The sequence below is a fragment of the Centruroides vittatus genome, unplaced genomic scaffold (assembly GCF_030686945.1).
Source record: "Centruroides vittatus isolate TY-2023 unplaced genomic scaffold, ASM3068694v2 scaffold_1782, whole genome shotgun sequence".
NCBI classification, from domain to species: domain Eukaryota; kingdom Metazoa; phylum Arthropoda; class Arachnida; order Scorpiones; family Buthidae; genus Centruroides; species Centruroides vittatus.
In genome coordinates this window covers 279,175-297,524 of record NW_027122685.1, presented here as the reverse complement: position 1 = coordinate 297,524, position 18,350 = coordinate 279,175, and the positions used below count along the sequence as shown (strand labels likewise).

At 27.7% G+C, this 18,350-nt stretch overlaps 1 protein-coding gene across 1 annotated transcript in view; it reads left to right on the top strand.

The window, feature by feature from the left end:
- Positions 1-2,214: 2,214 nt before the first annotated feature.
- The window catches only part of LOC136987413 (uncharacterized), a 272,592-nt gene continuing 256,456 nt past the window's right edge, over positions 2,215-18,350 (top strand). Inside the window, 1 exon segment of the mRNA XM_067285148.1 lies at positions 2,215-2,290. The gene's annotated coding sequence lies outside the window, so the exon portion shown is untranslated.

Sequence of the window (18,350 nt, the reverse complement as noted above, 5' to 3'; positions counted from 1 at the left end):
AGAATTGGAGTAAGTTCATTTCCTTGAAAATTTCATGTCAAGTTACAAAGTACTTTTTATTTTTTTAATAATAATATAAAAAATATTATGTTGTATCCAATAAGGCAAAGCGTGTTTAAATATTAAAATTTTTATGTATTATTTTTATTTAAATTTTAAAAAAAGTTTTGTAAACTTTTCAAGTTTATTACCTTAAAGCTAATGTTTACTAAAATAAAATATTAAAAATTTCTTTTAATATTTTTTTAAATTTTCTTTTGACTTTTAACTTTAAAGTTTTTTATATTATTTAAACAATTATTATTATTATTATTATTAAAGAAAATTTTATTTTGTTAAAAATGCATTTAAAATGCTTACCTGATAAAAATCTCAAAATTTAATAAGTGAATAATTATTTTCAAGAAGTTAATAATTGAATTTTTAATAACAGAATAGTTATAATTTTGTATAAAATTTGAAACTTTTTTAAATAAATTATATTTGATATGTTAAAGTTCAGGTTTATAAAAGTATTTTAAAAATTTAGTTTATTAAATGTATGAAGAGAAATGATTTTAATTAGCAAATTTTTAAATAAATAGCCTGATATTTATATAATTTAAACGTAATCATCTTATTGATGAAGATAGGAGCCATGCTTTAGTAAAATCTTTAATTTCATTTAATTAACTAAATTAAAAACTAAATCATTTTATAAAATTTATGTTTATAAAGTTGTAAAAAGTTTATGTACAGTACATTATTCACTTTTAATCCACGAAAACATATTTAAGTTTATATCAAAAATTTTAGTTTTACTTCAAATTTTCTTTAAAATATTTTAAAGAATATTAAAAACAATAAATAATTAATTTAAATTTTCAGTAAAACATAAAAGTTTTTGATGTAAATTTAAATATATTTTCATGGAATAGAAATTAATAATAGTTATATATATATAAAGAAACTTTAAACAATTTTAGTAAATAGAAATTTTAGAAGAAGAGGGAAGGAAGAGGATTTTTTTAAAACAAAACCTATATTTAATGTGAATTCAAGTGGCCAAAATCGAATTTAAAAAGATGTAATATTTTTCTGACAGTAGAATAATTTTACTTGAACCATTTACCAAACTGTCATTACTACAAAACTAAAACATTCAAACTGATATTCTTTAACCATCTGTAACAATCAAATACTCATTTTTATACAATTCCCATTTCTAGTAAGTAAAATAAAAAGGAACCATTAATTCTATTTTCGCCCCCTCCTTTAACATTAATGGAACAAAAGGCAACACTATATACGCTTAATAGCTTAATACTTAAGTTGTCTACGTATATTTTTCATTTTGAAATTAAAATTTTAGCCACGAGTAGCGTAACTTTCCTGGTAAAAAATTAAATTGCGTGTGGCGCCATCTGTTATGATATTTTGTTTTAAAAACTCTTTATATAATAAATTATTATAAAATGGCAATGACTTAATTTTGAAGATAGAGATGAGTTGTACGAAAAATTGTAAATGCTAATAAACGAGTAAAATCTTCATTTAACCCGACCCTATTCGAAACACGATGCGTGACCCGTTTCTATCTCTTCACCTCTGATCTTTAACCACCAAAATTTAAGAGAACCAAACCCCGTAATATACAAACCTCCCTGCAAAATTCCAGACATTTTCGACAAAGGACACGGGAGTTATTAAGTTTCAAAGTGGGTAAACACAGTGGCGCGTTATCCTACGGGCAAACAAGGGCGATTGTCTGTGGCCCCACCAACAGGAGGTCCCAAAGCAATTTTTAATAAGAAAATGTTTTCCCAAAAATTCCTCCGAAGAAAAATTTTCTGTTTTTGAGGCCCCTAAAGTCAAATTTACCTGGGACCCATGAAGCTATAATGCGCTACCGGGTGAACAAAAAAAGTGCACTTCTAAACGCACTAACATTAATACATACAAACCCCCAACACTTTTTGCATTTCTCGACATTTCTGCGGTCCAAAAATGTAAAAATCTGGGGTCATTTTTTTTGACCTATCGCCGTATCTTCCCTTGTGTTACATAGGGGAAAGGTACTGTACTGTACAAACAGTACATATACATACAACAGCCGGAAAGATAAAAATTAAGATGTTTTCTAGTTAAATACTTAAATTTTATGCTGAAATTTAAGTTATATATAAACAAAATCATTATAATAAACGACAGATGCAACTGTTCTAGCCACATGTGCGTTTGTAAGAGCATAAAATAAGGATAAACTCACCTATCGCAGACTCCACTCGCTTTACTCCATAGGACACGAAAGGTAATTTAATTTAATTTTTATTTTATTTAAAAAATAATAGAAAACTACACATTTTTAATATAAAAATAATACTTTTATTCGCCTTTTTAGATAGGGTTTTATATCGTAAAATTCGTTTTGAACCGAATCGAAAAAAAACAAAAAACAATATATTTGGATAAAGGGAGTTTATTGATCGATCGAATCGTTTCCATATTTTTTTGGAGGTTTTTCCCCTATACTTCCCCCATTTTCGCATTCTATTTGTTTTCGTCATATATGATTCACATCGTTAAAAAAGTCTTCCCTGTTTGATAAAAATGGAACATTCTACTGACGACTTTAGTCCGTGGAAAAAATTAATAATAATTATTAAAATATTATATCCATGTATATATATATAATATATATATATATATATATTTAATTTGATCTTTTACATTTTTTCCCGTATAAATTTAAAATTTGAAATCGCTTAAATATATAAAAATAACCCGAATAAAGTATTTCTTTCATTATTAATTTAATACGCGGATGAGATTACAGTAAAACCTGTGTAAGCCGGAATATTCGGTTTTGAACAGATTCTCTTTTAATCCCTCCGTTCGAGAATTTTTTCCGTTTAGGCAGGTTTTTGTTTATACAGGTTCCTTTTAGACAGGTTTTACTGTATATAATAAGTGAGCGCGAGATTTTATTTTAATGTATTAATCTTTTTATATTTACTTTTATATGATCAAAATTATAATTTAAATAAAATAATTTATTTAAAAATTCAAGTTATTTTTGGAGGGTGATTGCAATGGCATCGGACTTCTTGGCTTTCATTCTGTACAATTGATTCCTCCCTTTTTTCTCTTATTTTTTTATAAAGAAAATCGATTTGGTTTCATAGTAAAAGATGACTTCTTTCTTATCTTAATATAGCAATTTTAATATGTAAAATTGAAGAATTTTTATATAAAAATTAGCTTCTCTTGTATTTTTTTCTTTTAATGGAAATGAAAATCATTTACTGCTTGTTTAGATTTCATAAGAAAAGAATATTAACATATTTTCTCCCATTTTATTAAAAAAAATATTATTAATATTAATCTATCCTCGCTTTCATCTTTAAATTATATAAATTATAATAAGATTTAATGCTTAAATTTAAATTATTTAAGGGAAAATAATTCACTTAATGGTTAATTTTCTTATATTTTTTCCATTTTTGGGGGATAAATTAAATTTAGATATAAATTTTCCTGTGTTTTCTTATCACAGTCAATGAGTGAAAGAGGCACATTTAGGAAGTGAGGAAAGTTTGGAGAGAGAAAGCGAGTAGCCACTTACACTTGACAACTAAGACATTCCTTTAAAATTTTTAGATCTTTCTACTTAGAAAAGTAAATTTTGTAGAAGAAAAATAAGATTTTTATCTTCAAATATAAACTTCTTGTACTGTTTTCCTATTTGTTTAGTTTGTTAATTAATGATTTCGTTTCTTTAATTAACAAAAATTTAATTAATTTTTTGAAACTCTCTTCTTTCTAATAACCATTTCTTAAACTAGCAAAACAAGTAGAAAAGTAAAACAAAAAATTGTCTGACTTATTTTACGAAGATTTCATTCAGCTCTCATTCTTTTTCCTCACAATTTAATAACTCAATGTTTAAGAAAGGGGAATTTACTATAGAAAAAAGTGAATTCGAGTCGAAATTTGAAATGATGAAAGCGCACTTTTAAATCTTTAAACAAGTTCTACAACTTTACTATAAACAGCTTATTGTTAGTGAAGCTTATTTTAAAACGAGGAAAAATTTTATAAATCCAATATTTAATTCTTATAAATGATTACATCCTCTTTGACATTTAAATTATTCTCATTTTAAATTAAATTTTAAACTTTATATAAAGGGGAAAATTATATTATCATATTTATTTCGAATTTTCTACTGTTATTTTCATTAGAAATCATATTTCGTATGTGTAATAAAATTGATATATAAGTAAGAATAAGTTAGATCTAGATATATTTTAAGTAATGTTTATGTCGTACTGTACGTAAGTACTGTACATATCATTATATTGTCGTGGATAAGGAACGTTGCTTTCTGTTAAAGCCATATACGTGTGATGCATTTCACAATATATGCCAACAGCAGTAATGTCACCCTACTACTTCCGAGTCATTGGTATCCCTTGACACGATATTAAGGGACCGAATTCCTGAATGTCGGGACAAGACGTATGACATGGGATTGCTAGAGCCAGCACTAAATCTACAAGAAAACTGAAATTCCAAGTAGTACTTTTCTAAATCTATTCTTGAATGAAATTGAAATCGTATGAAAACCTTTCTATATTATGTGCATATTTTTACTATTCTATAAAATGTTTATCCCGTAGAAATAATAATAATAATTTACGTGAAATTTTAAGAAAAAATACAAGAATTTTAATTAATTTTTACTTTATTAAGAAGGAGGAAAATTGAGATTTCTTTCTACTCGTGTTCGCTTTCGACAAAGAGATGAACTCTTCAGTACACAATTTGAAATTTTGTGCTGAAGAGTTCGTTCTTTGCATTTTATATACGCTGATAAGATATTAAAGATAGATGTAAAAGCAACAGTTGCCATTGTAATCAAAGTGTGTTGTTGCAGTTGTTAAGGCACGAAGTACTTCATACCCGCATCTTAAAAGTTTCGAGATAATTAAGAGGAAATGTTGTTGTTGTTATAAAATTTTGTTTCGGTTTATTTACCATAACTAAATTTCTCACGCGTGCATTTATGACTTAATTCTAAAAATGTATTTCAAAACATTTATTGTGACCTGGTCGCAATGCCGGCTGCAATTTTTAATTATATTTTCAAAATTTATTTAACTTAAAATATATGCTCTCCACCTCAAATTAGTGTCTTGTCCCTGTACATAATACTTTCCTGTTAGAAATAGAATCCTGCGGGTCATCCATCTAACTCCTTTCAGAGGAAAATTTTTAAATTGATATTTCCGGTCACAGTATGTCGTTAATTGCGGCCTTCTGCTCCTTATAAGTTAAAGTTTAAATTTTAATTACATTTCAAATAAAATTTATAGTTTTTGGAGTGATATAATTCTATGTTTTCTTATGCACCAAGTATTTTTTTACATTTTTATAAAATGCAAACACATAACGTGGTATTATAATGTTTATGCACCTTTGAGTATGTGGAGTTAAAAGACGGCTTCTGTTATAATATTGCTGTAGCTACTAAAACAAGTTTAAATATAGAATTGGAGAAAAGTAGTGGATAGATGGGATACAAAACAATTGAAAGCTGTTTAAAGGAGAATGAAGAAGGTAGAGAAGGGATTCGGAGTCCCGCATCAGATTACACATCTAGTCAAATCACTAAAAGCATTCACTGATACCAACTTTCTAGATTCTATTTATTTATTAAGCTGATAAAAAACAGAGATTATCCTAGCAGATTTATAGTAAAATATATGAACAATAGTTAATATGTGCGTAATAAAAATGACTTATATCTCAATTGTATTAATAAATAGTATGGCGAGTAGCAGTTATGGGAGACGAAATCTTCAAATCTGAAGTAACTCAGAGTTTTCGTTCAGTAAGAGGAAATAAAAGATTTTACACCTCATTAAAAAAGTGAATCAAGCCACTATTATTGGCACAAATGGGCTCTTTAGGAGAAAAACCGATTCGAAGGGCAGTGTGACATATATCATTAAGTGCAAGTAGGTTTCATTTTGTTTAGTTATAGAAAAGGAGACTATTATTCTGGAGAAATGCAGATATAAGAAACAGAACCTAAGAAGAACGAAAATTATTTATTGTGACATGTTGACAATGCCAGGCTGAAATTTTTAATTACACTTTTTAAAAATTTATTTAATTTAAAATATATGCTCGCCACCTCAAATTAGCAGTGTCTTGTTCCTGTACATCATACTTTCCCGTTAGCAATAGGAGATTTTTGAATGAAATACAATGACTTTCGTTCTGGACCGAAAGTTTTTGTATAGTTAATCAGGGCCTCTTGCTATATGATTTTCATATATGGTATTGAATTTCATTTATTCAGCATCGTTCTCGAGATTAAGGAAAGAAAGGCAGTGAAAATTATAGGTCTACAATTTTTTAAATTGCAGCCTAAAAAGGAAGAGAAGCAATTATAGCAAACGATAATCGTCATCTACGCGATGACAATTCGCCAGAGTATTCCGCCAAAAACAGTAAATATAATACAAATATTCAACGCGAATGAAACGATTTTTAAAGAAGTCGAATATACTAAAATTCGAATATAACCATATTAAATGCGTAATTATATAAAAGACTATAGTGAAGTTCCTCAGTGACGCGTTGTAGCTTCGTGGGGCCCGGGTAAATTTGAATTAGGGGTCCCCATATGCAGTGTTGACTTCAGACACTACTTCTGGAGAATTTTGGGGGAAAAGATCGGTTTGGAGCCCCCTGTTGGAGGTGCTCTTTTTACCCATACGATAACGCGCCTCCGAGGTTCGTGACGTGCGCGTTATATATGATAAATTGTCAAGATCGATTCCTCGAAGAGCAATTCATATCTACAACGGACGAAGCATTTTCTCTCTTAATTAAAATGCATTAAACAATTATAATAATTTCTATCACGAACTTATGAAAATGTTGTTTACGTATACGTCAGATTTATTTTTTGAGAAATTTCCTATATTTTTTTCTATTTATTCGTACGTAAAGTATAAAATAAACAAAGATTTTTCTAATTTATTTACGCCTATTTCTGCGAATGTATCCAATCAAAACCGTAGTAGATATTGTCCGGTGGAGTATTTACAGATCCACAGTGACGGAAACGATAGTTCTAAAATGTAATTTGTTGAGAAACGTATTTGAAATTAATCAGTCGTGAACAGAGACTTGCGTACAGTTAATCAAACATCAACACACCAACTCGTGTGACAATGTAAAGAGAGTATGTGGAATCAATCAATACAATTCCCTGTATTCTCTTGCTTCTATATCACTGCAAATTGAATTGTATTTTAAATTCATATAAAACGAATACTTTTCTATCGATTCCTATTCTATATTAAATATTAAATTTAACACACGGTTGGCAATTTTATTAAATAAATTCAAAATTTAAACGTTTGCCAGTTTCAATTACACGCATCGCACGTAATTGCCATCGATTGGATGCAGTTTGTATTAAATGAATCATAGAAAATGGCAGGATTTATAAATGAATCAATGTATTCTCATGAAAGCCACCATACTTATGCTTCAGCATAGGCGACTGACCACAGCCCATGTAGTAAACTGTTGATGTAATTTGTGAAGAGAAGCGTCGGAACGGAACGATGACCAATGTAAATATTTCATCATAGCTTTCAACGAAGCCTATTGATTCTATGTCTTCTCGGATGAAATATTGACGTGTTCTGCTCCCAACAACTTCCAGCTACAGACAAGAGTATTAAATATTTACAACGAGATCACTGTCTAACTTATCTTCATGCATAAAGAACCTTTTCTTGGCAAACAATATAATGAATTTCCGCGTGGTTTTATTTATGAGAGGACATAAAAATTCAACAAAAACTTAATTAACTTATAATAAAAAAGTAAAAATAAAAGAAAAGAAAAGTATTATTTACAGCAATTGCATTTCTAGAACTCGAAAAGTACTTGATAAAATCATAATTCTAGAAGGTAGTGTCCATCGATCAAATTACCTTCTTCTTCTTCCTGACGAATTTTTTAAGTGTTTAGAAAAAAGTAATGATGCTTTAGTTAATGGAGCTTAAATTTTTGTTAGTAAAGTTTTGAAAAGTTGTACAATTTCGAAAGATTATTACAAATGTTCCGTGTTTATCTTCTATCGTTTCGTCAATGGTTTTGTTTCATTCACAGAAGAGTGTTTTCCGGAATTTTCCAGTCGGAAATGTAAAATTAATCTACCATTTTCCGACTAATAGAATACAAACTGTTCCATATATCATTTTTATATATATTAAAAATTACGATCTGCTGAAGGTATTATTATTATTATCCGTTGCAGGTGGTTTGCATATGGCTGTTGAATCAGCAAATGAATCATTAAAAGTATAACATCGGGAAATTTGCTACACATAAAAGAACATAAAAATTTTAAAAAAATACTTAATTGAATGAAAAGTATTAAAAACTGAAAATAATAATAATTTTTTAAAATAGAACCTTGCGTATCTTTCATTATAACGTTGTAGTTTCTTTCTTTTTTTTTTTTTTGTTTGGAACCATTTTAAGTTATTTAAATACGTCATCAGGATTTTATTTTATATTTAACAAGAATGGAACATATTGTAAATGTAAAATATTATTTTATTTCCAACAACAAACAATGGCAAACGGCCAACTTTAACATTTTTCTGGCGAACAGTCAACCTGAGATTTCTCATTCTTAGAACTAGGTACAACGTCTTTGTGCTAGTTTCTAAAGATTTTTTTCTTTACTAGAGCTATCTCTATTTTTTATTTTTTATTTTTTGGAAAGAATCTCTCAAAAATTAGCTGAAAGTTCCTTGAAAAATCCTTGGACCGCTTTAAGGATCTAGGAATTTGGCATCAAAATTTAAACTTTAGATGTAGGAACAAATGGGAGGGAAAAAAGTAGTTAAGACACTTTTGATAAAGGTTGAAGTTTCATAAAAATAAAAATAAAAATGAAAAACATTTTTATTTTTTATTTTTTTCGTCATAAATTGATTTCGGATTCGCTTTTCATTCTACTTTCAAAAGAGTGCAACATTACCTTCAAAAGATAGAATTATATCACGCTATAATTAACTTTTATGACAGGAAGATAATTAAGTATAAGAGCTGGGTTTGTGTTAAATGTACTCAAACTTTTCGGTTGTAATTTCATAAATTTTTGTATAAATTATCTATACTTTATATAATTTTAAAATATTGCATAATATTTTATTAACAAGCGAGTAAAATCGTATAAATTGCCAAAAGTACAGGGATTTTTACGAATTTTCTTTAAAATTATCATAATTATTATAATTATTTTAGCATTTTATAAGCATATAGAATTCAATTTATTCAAAATGTTGTGTAAATTACATGATTTATTTTCACTTAAATTTACATTATTAAACTTTTTATTTACTCAAATTTTATAAAATTGAATTTTTAGTTTTAAAAATATACTGGATTCTTTTGGATCTAGTGAGATAATTAACAGTCCAAATGCAACCAAATCTGGTACGGTGACATTTCAGGACACGGAAAAGACAGTTTTATTAAAAAACAAAAAAAAAAAAAAATGGTAGCAAACTCACCATTATGGCAATTTTGGCGCTGCAAGCAACATCATCTGTGAAACACACACATGCTATAGAGTTCACCTTAGTGATGCAGAGGATACTGTCCAACGTGGTTCCCATTCTGAAGGTGTAAAACCTGACAGTGCCTTCGACAACCGACCACAATTGATCCTCTGTAATGCTTCTCACACGCAATATGACAATGTCTTTCAAGGCTGCCAAATTTGAACATGTTCTGTATAAACCACATTTTTTGAGTGTCTCCATGCGGATTCAAAGCGCCAAAAGTGCTACAGTGGTGGGTTTTAGTACTAATTTTTTACAGCAATGTCTTGAAATGCCACAATACCGTTTAGACCAGTAAATATCTCTTCAGACAGCGTTAAATGGGGTAATTTAATTACCATCACCCGATAAAACAAATTAAATTATTTTACTAAACTTCAATATTTTTTCTTACATATAAGAAAAATTTAAAAATTTTCATCTTAATTTTACTTAATAAATTCAATTTAAATATTAATTTTGAATTAAAAATATTAGTTTTAAGATGTAAGTAGCAATTAAGAATACGAAAGATTGGAAAGAATTTGAAAATTCTTTCATTTAATGGTCGCAAATTTAATTCTCAAGATAAATAAATTAGATATTATCCGAATCTTTTAGACACGAAATTAATAATTTCTCCAATGTGTTCTGATTGGCTTTCCTTCTTGATATTTAATATCCAAATAATCTTTCTTGTCTTTGTCCAAATAATCTTGTCTTGTCTAAAGCCATTAAGCTATGTTTGTCTTGGCTTGGACTTCTCCATATATAAAGCATGACAGCATCCCAGTATTATCTTCTCTTGGCCATGTTCGGCTACAAATTGTACAAATAACTCTGTTTACATTTTATAAGCACATAGGAATAGTTCATTACTGTGTAATTTTCAATCCTCTTCTATCTTTGTTTTGCTGAATTTTAATACTTCTTTACACGTCCACGTCTTATAAAATTAGCTTTATCTCTTTAACATTCTTTTCTTTTCTTCATTAATAATAATTGTAAGCGAGTTAATTATTCAATCATGTCTTATTTTTGTCACTAATTATACTCTTTCATTCATTTATTATGCGTTATTGTGTTTTATCATCTTTTTTAAAATTGATCTAAGCGAAATTTTATGCATAATTAAATATATTATATTTTTAATCTGTTGGCGGATATATAGAATTCTGCTTAGATCGATAAAAATTCTACTTCCAAGTGTTTAAACTTGTGCTTTCGGTTACGCCCGAAGCGACGTCGTGCGCGTCGTTTCTCACTCTCCTCTAATCAACTTCTATAATGATAGACTAGAATATGACTCTTATATCTTCGTTTAGGCTATTTACTATATATATTCTTGTTTTAAATATTTAGACGCTTAATTTGAGATTTTATTCATAACTTTTAGGATATGTTACACGCGACGCGAAGCGATAGCGCGCGCCTCGGATTAACGTAGCTTTTAATTACATTACTAAATCTAAATTTACTTACTTAACTCTGTTAAATATTTTAGAATGATTTTTAAGTGTCAATCTTCCAAAATAAATGATAGATTAGTATAATTTTATTATCATGCGCGATATACGTCAAGCGCGACGCGACGCGTCGCGCTATGAAACACGCCTATAGATAGATGTAAAATTTAAGTATTAATAACGTTAAAATAAATGAGAATTTAAAATATAAATTTTACTGAAATGACAAGAATTCTTGAAGGTATAATAATCTTTAATTTTATAGAAAAATATGAAAAATGATGTGACAAAATAGGTCAAGTCAGTGTTAAATAATTTTATTCTCAGAAACGAACTTTCTTCCCACTTTTATAAAATTTATTCCATTTCAAAATTTTGACACTTTTAATTGATTTTAATTTATTATTATTTAAAATAATCTTCTTAAACAATTTTCCGAAGTTTCCAATGTTAATATATTCGCATAATTTGATAAAAATTGAACTTAGTTTCAAGTAACTAAACTAAGACACGCTGTATTTACTTTTCAAGAAATAAATTAAGTTATAAAAATTTATGAGATTATAAGAAAGAAATTTAATGGTGATGCTGCAGAGAAAGGGGGAAATGCATTTTTATGAATATTATTTTACTTTTATAACGAAATAAATCAAGTAAATTTTTCATAATTTAATGGACATTTCACGTAATAAATTTAATTTTAGAGTAAAACAAATACGTTAAAAATCTATAATTTTCGTTTCATAAATATTTTCCGATATTAATATTATTAATTGGATCGAATTACCGTTAAGAAGCATCAGATATCGCGCGGTCGCGTTGCGTCGGGGTCGCGTCGCGTCGCCCAAGTAACATTTAATCAAATACATTTTACTAAAAACATTTAAAACATTCATTAACATTTTCAAAAAGAAATTTACGAGAATTTTCTATTTAATAATATGTTCTCCTTTAAATATATATATTTTTAAATTTATTAAAATTAAAAAGAATTAAGAAACTCGTATAGTACGCGACATTCATTTCGAGCTTTTCGTCAACACAGAGTTTGCCTATTAATTAATATGAACTTAATTATACATCTAACGTAGCTTATATTAAACAATTTAGTATACATCAACGAGCTTTTCCTTATCGGATTATTTAAATGATATTATTTAATTTATTTTACTCTGAAAATTGGAAAACATTGTTGATAGATTAAAGAAGAAGAAGAAATAACAAGGTATTGTCAGATTTGGCTGGCACGTGAACCAACCCATCTCATGGAGGAAGCCAAGCGCAATCTGACAGCTTGCTGTGACATTCACCTAATCTAAAAGATACGTTACAGTATTTGCGGCTCTTCTGATTCGACTCTGTGCTTTTCTTCCGCTTCGAAAACTGTGCAATGTCTGATATAACTCAAAAACTTGTTCCTCTAATCTTTACTTTCTCGAAAACTTTAAATTTTTTTAATGAAATTTCTACAACAAATAAAAATAACATCAGAAAATTTTATTATCTCTTCCATGTTTTTCATTTTTATATACATAAAAAAGAGATGCTCCTCTTCTTGTTCTTTTCTTTAATAAATTTTTAGAAGTTATCGATAATCTAACGACTTAATTGCTGTAATTTTCGAAAAAGCTTTAATTAATTCAATATGGAGATATGTTTTAAGCTTCAATTAAGATAAAACGAGCGATTAACTATTAATAATTATATTAAACCTGGTTTTTTACTCTTCCTCCTCCTCCTCCTCCTCTTCTTCTTCTCTCTCGTGTATGTAATTAATGTCGCTCTCTTAATTTTATATAAAAACTAAATTTTTTAAAAACTCTTAAAATAGTTTATATTCCACTAATTTTACTAAATATTCAATAAAATAAACAAGGAAGAAGTATAAAAAATATAGAAAAAAATCTCAACGTTTGAGTTTCGTCGATAATTTGCATTTTTTATGCCATTAATCAACGAAAAAAGAGTATTTTCTTCTCTTTGAAATTAGATATTTTGCTATTCAAATAAACTAAAATAATGCAAATTTTTTCCGTTGTTTCAAATAATATAACCAATAATACTAAAAGTCAATTTTCTGATTTTTCTAAAAATGAAATTTTGATATTGTTAGAAACGGCATTTCCATCATCGAGAAGCCAATATCTTCGTTGATCTAATTTATCACCTCAGCATTAATATATCAAACCGTACTTCGGGCAAATCTTAGAGATAAGTTCTGAGTGTAAGACAATGAATATTCATACATTATTATACTTGACAAGAGCTATATTTCTCTTATTGATTGCTTTCAATTAGTTCTAGTTTTTGGTTAGTTTTTTCTTGTAATATCGAAAAATTCTAAAAATAAAAATTAATTTTGTCAGTTTTTCGATAATGGACAAGATATAACCGAATTTTCTATTTTATTCTATTCATTATTTTAATTTTTAAACAATAATTAACAGGGGAAAAAATTGAATAAAAATCATTTTTTTAAAATATAGACGATTCCCGTGATATTTGAGAAATAGAACATATTATAATTTCAAAAACGATCGATTATAGATGATAATTGGTTAATGAAATCGAAATAGGCGGAGTTAGATGAATTTCCTACCAATTATACGCCATTTATCAATAAAAATATTTTACAAAAAATGCTCTATACATTGCAGAGAACCGCTTATGTTTATTAGAATATTGTTTGCACATTTAATGAATAAAAGCCCACCAGTGGCCGAGCGGTTCGGGCACTAAACACTGGGAGTTCGGTCACGGGTTCGCGCCGCGCTCGGACGGGCTGGCCACGTGGAGTTTTCCGGGTTTTCTCCACGTTTGTATCACCTGAATAGGGGCCAGTTTCCCTTACAAGACCTCCCGGAAGGCATTTCCCTTCGCGTAACATCGCGCACCAGAGAAGGCAACAGGAACTACTCTGGTTGTAACTTACCCCGGGATGCACCTTGGCGCATTACTAACCCCTTATTAATCTGCACCAGGTGCTCTCCGACGTCAGGATTTCTGATATGACACGCAGAGAGAGAATGAATAAAAGTTGATTTTATACGTAAAAAAACACATTGATCAACAAAAAGAATTATAAAACAGTAAAAATTCGATGTTTAAATATAATTAATTACACAAATAAATATGAAGTTATTCGAAATTAATTAATACAGAATGTAGTTAAATTTAACTGAGGAGAAAAAAGGTGAATTTTAAAATTTAAACGCCATAAACTAATTAAATATTTACACTTAGACGATGCGTAAATTGTTTTACTAATGGAAAAATGTTTCGATACGTATAGATTTAATCATTTTCTTGTTTTGTAGTTTTTCAAAAACTTGTTTAATCTGAAAAGAAATTTTTCTCTTGTTTCACCCTTGCTGTTGTCGCTCAGATACGTTGGTTCGGTATTTCAGATATTTATAAAAATTCTTTTTCAACTTCTCAATTTGTTTATTAACAGAAGAAGAAAAAGGAGAAGGAGCAAAAAAATGACCAACGCCTAAAGCTAAACTGATAGAAAATGAAGTGAATATCTAGAATCGGAGTCATGGCGAACTCATATTCTTGTAAATATCTTTGAATAGAATAAAATCCATTTAAAACATTAAAGATATTAAACTATGTACTCAAGTTTTATGATGGGTTATGTCCTGAAGGGAAAAGTCTCTTGGAAAGATACTGAACTTTTTCCCCGTTTGTAAACATTAATTACACTTTTAATGGTTAATAAAGGAGAAAGATTCGCGAAAATTCTTTTATTCTTAATTTTTTTTATATAGGAAATGTTGATTTTTTGAAAGATTTTTCTTGTTTTCATATTTTAAAATGGCGAGTTTAATGTAGAGAAAACTGCAGAATGTGAAAATAATTTTCATTCTGTTGTTCACAACTTGCAAAAGTGGAAAATGATTTTAACTTTTAGAATTATATTTCGTGGTCATATTTTGAAAATTGTATCTGAAAATAAATAATAATATATTTTTAAAATATTTTTCGTAGTTAAATTGATAATTAATATGGGAAGCATTACATCGAAACACGTAATTAAATATATAGAATATTCCAAAAGTAAATATAGTAATTTCGAGTGGTAATAAATTAAATTAAATGAAGTAAATTCTTTCCTTTTATGAACATAAGGAGCCTTCTGCATAATATTAAACAATGAACGTCAATAATTTTAACAAAGACGCGTGGAAAGATTGGCTGTGGAAATTGAAATAGGTTGAGTTTAATCAACTTCAACCGATGAATCGTCAATAAAATGCCATACATTTATTTACATTGATATTTTCTCGATAATGCGAGGAACCATCTATCAAAATGTTTTTGTAGAAATTAATCATAAAAGAGCAAAAAGGAAGAACATTTGTAACATCAAATAAAATAAATTAATCAATTAAATATTGTAATAAAAGTCAATTATTTTTCGTAAAATCGTAATCATTAAATGATGTTTTCAAGTGTATACGCCAATAAATATCTTTATTATTTATAAACCTTTGATTTTTCTTGACAAAGAATAAGTTGAATATTTATCTTTGGAATATTTTAAATTGGGATTTTATGTAGAATAATATAATTTAATTGATAATGAGCAGTTTGTAGATACTAGTTTTGGAGAGTTACTCTAGATGACGCCCATTTTGTCTCTTTGTTTCTCTTTAGATGACATTCCGACCAAATGGAAGCTTGTAATGGCGATTGTGGTTGTGTTACTCTAACCAATTACTCATTATTACGTGTTACGGTGACTTTTGTGGACGAGTCACCTTCATTCTTAATTCTATTATTATCAACATGATTATAATTATTATAATTTTACGAATATAAATATTTAATAATAATTTATTGGCTTATCTAAGCGAAAGTTTTCCTTAATTAAAATCTTCTTTAATTTTATAACAAGTTTATAAGTAATTCTAGAGTAACTTAATTAAGTTAATTTTAAAATATTTGAGAAAGTTAAAGTATACTGTTTAATTACAATTAATTATACGGGTATTATTTTGTATTGATTTACGGATATCCGGTTTTTAGTAAAGACATTCTATACATTGATGACAAAACTCAGATCTGAATGATATAAGTAACAAATTATTCATCAGGATAGTAAATTAAACAAATCTCAAATTACAGACCTACTTAGTTAACTTCGCATTTTCTTAATGAATAAATGAATTACTGTAATTACAATTCGCTGTGTTAACATTTGTTCTTAAATCCAAACAACTCTAAATAATTAATGTTTAATTTCAGGTACACCTACGAAGTTGAAAACAATTAGTTTCATCAAATGATTTGCTTTTAACTAAAAAGTAATGAAAGTTGAATAAGAACTAAAGTGGTGGAAGGTCAATTTTCATAACTTTTTTTAAAATAGTGGGTTTATTTCCCGAAAAATAAATTGAAATTCTATAAATGTTTGCGTTAAACGTAACACACAGGAAGATCTGTGTGGATATATATCAATACATGTGTTTGAATGTTTGGAAATTCTGACGTAATATATATTTTTAATGCGTCATTTCTGATCTTGCGAATCACTTCATAAGCTATAATTATTTTTAATGATATCTAAGAATTTATTTTCACATTTTTGAGTAAAAACAGGCAAATGAAGCGAAATTTGATAACAAATTGATCAAAAATACTCCATTTATTCCTTAAAGTATCAAATGATTAATTCTTTTGTTTTCGAGATATCTTGTAGAGAGATAAATCAACAGACAACATTAATACAAATAAGCAATTCTTCTTAAAATGAAGATGTTTCAAAATATTTTTTTACTAAATTTTAATTATTTTAGATTACTGTATTTGTTAAAAGGAAAGCGGGATTTTATTTCTCTTATTATAGCGACGTTTTTAATGTTTTGTTTGAGAAAATTCAGATGTAATAATCACTACCATTATACCATTCTCTTATAAAGTACTCGAGATATAAAATTATTCAAAATATAGTATTTAGTATTACGTAAAATTGCAATTATTCAGAAAGTTGTTAAGAGGGAAGCAGAATCATTAAGAAAATACATTCACTTCAAGGATATTTCTTACTATTGCACCCATATAAGAGAATTTCCAAACGACATGCCATTAATTTCAGGTCTTTATCTCTTTTTTAAATGCCAACTTCATCTCCCCTGACAGTTATTATTGCTGTCACTGTAAGCAACCACGATACTTGTATAAAAAACAGAAATAAATATCATTAAGTTGTTAGAAAAGTCTTATAGTTGTAAAGAAGTTTCTGACGGCTTATCCCAAGAGAAAGCTTTAATCATAATGCTTTAAATTCTCTTTTAGGAATGGGAGCTTATCTTGAATTTATGGAATGGCAATAACTGAAATTATTTGCTTTCCAAATATGCTAATTCTGTTTCTGGTACAGGGCTTGAAATATTCTTGTTATATTGTTGTCAACGTTTGAAAATTTAAAACGCATAAATTTGTTGAAGTGACTAGGTTATAGCAACTTGTATAAATCTGTGGTGTAAAGAAGAAGAAGAAGAGGAAAAAAGGATTTCCTGACAATAAACTTGAATTATATCTATCTTACCTGTTGGCAAAAATCGAAAATAGATTGTAAAATCTCTTTCAAAATTGTATACTCATAAATTTTCCATTAAGTATCACTTTAAAATTTTTTTCATTTTATACTTAACATATATTTATGCACTTTTATGTAGGAAAAAAGTAGTAAATAGAATAAAAATGGAGGATGAGTAAACAATTCCAAGACAGTAAATCAAAATGTTTTTATTTCGAGAACCTTTATTTTTGAAAAATTCTTTTGGTTTGTTTGATTTTCAAATATAAATTTACAAAATTAACTTCTTTTATCTTGGCATTTTACTTAACTATACAATGTTAAAAAATTTAATAAAAAAATGATTAACATATATTTGAATAGGAAAGTTAAGTTTATATTTAGATATCTTTGTTGAAGAGCAGTTAATTCGATTACCGGCGATGGTAAACTGAATATAAATTACTTAATTATTATAAAATCTAATGATTCTTAGACTGATAACAAGTATAACAGGTACCTTTCTTGGCTAAATGAGCTTTTAATCAACAGTTATTAAATGCATGTTTAATTTTTTTCGGATTTTTATCTTAAAGTTAACCGATTTGTTCATGTTATATGAATTATAATATGAATTAGTTGCTTGTAATTTTTGTTCAAATTTTTCATTAAAATTAAAGAGAATTTTAAGTTTTAAATTTTTCATAGTAAATTAATTATAAAATTCAATTT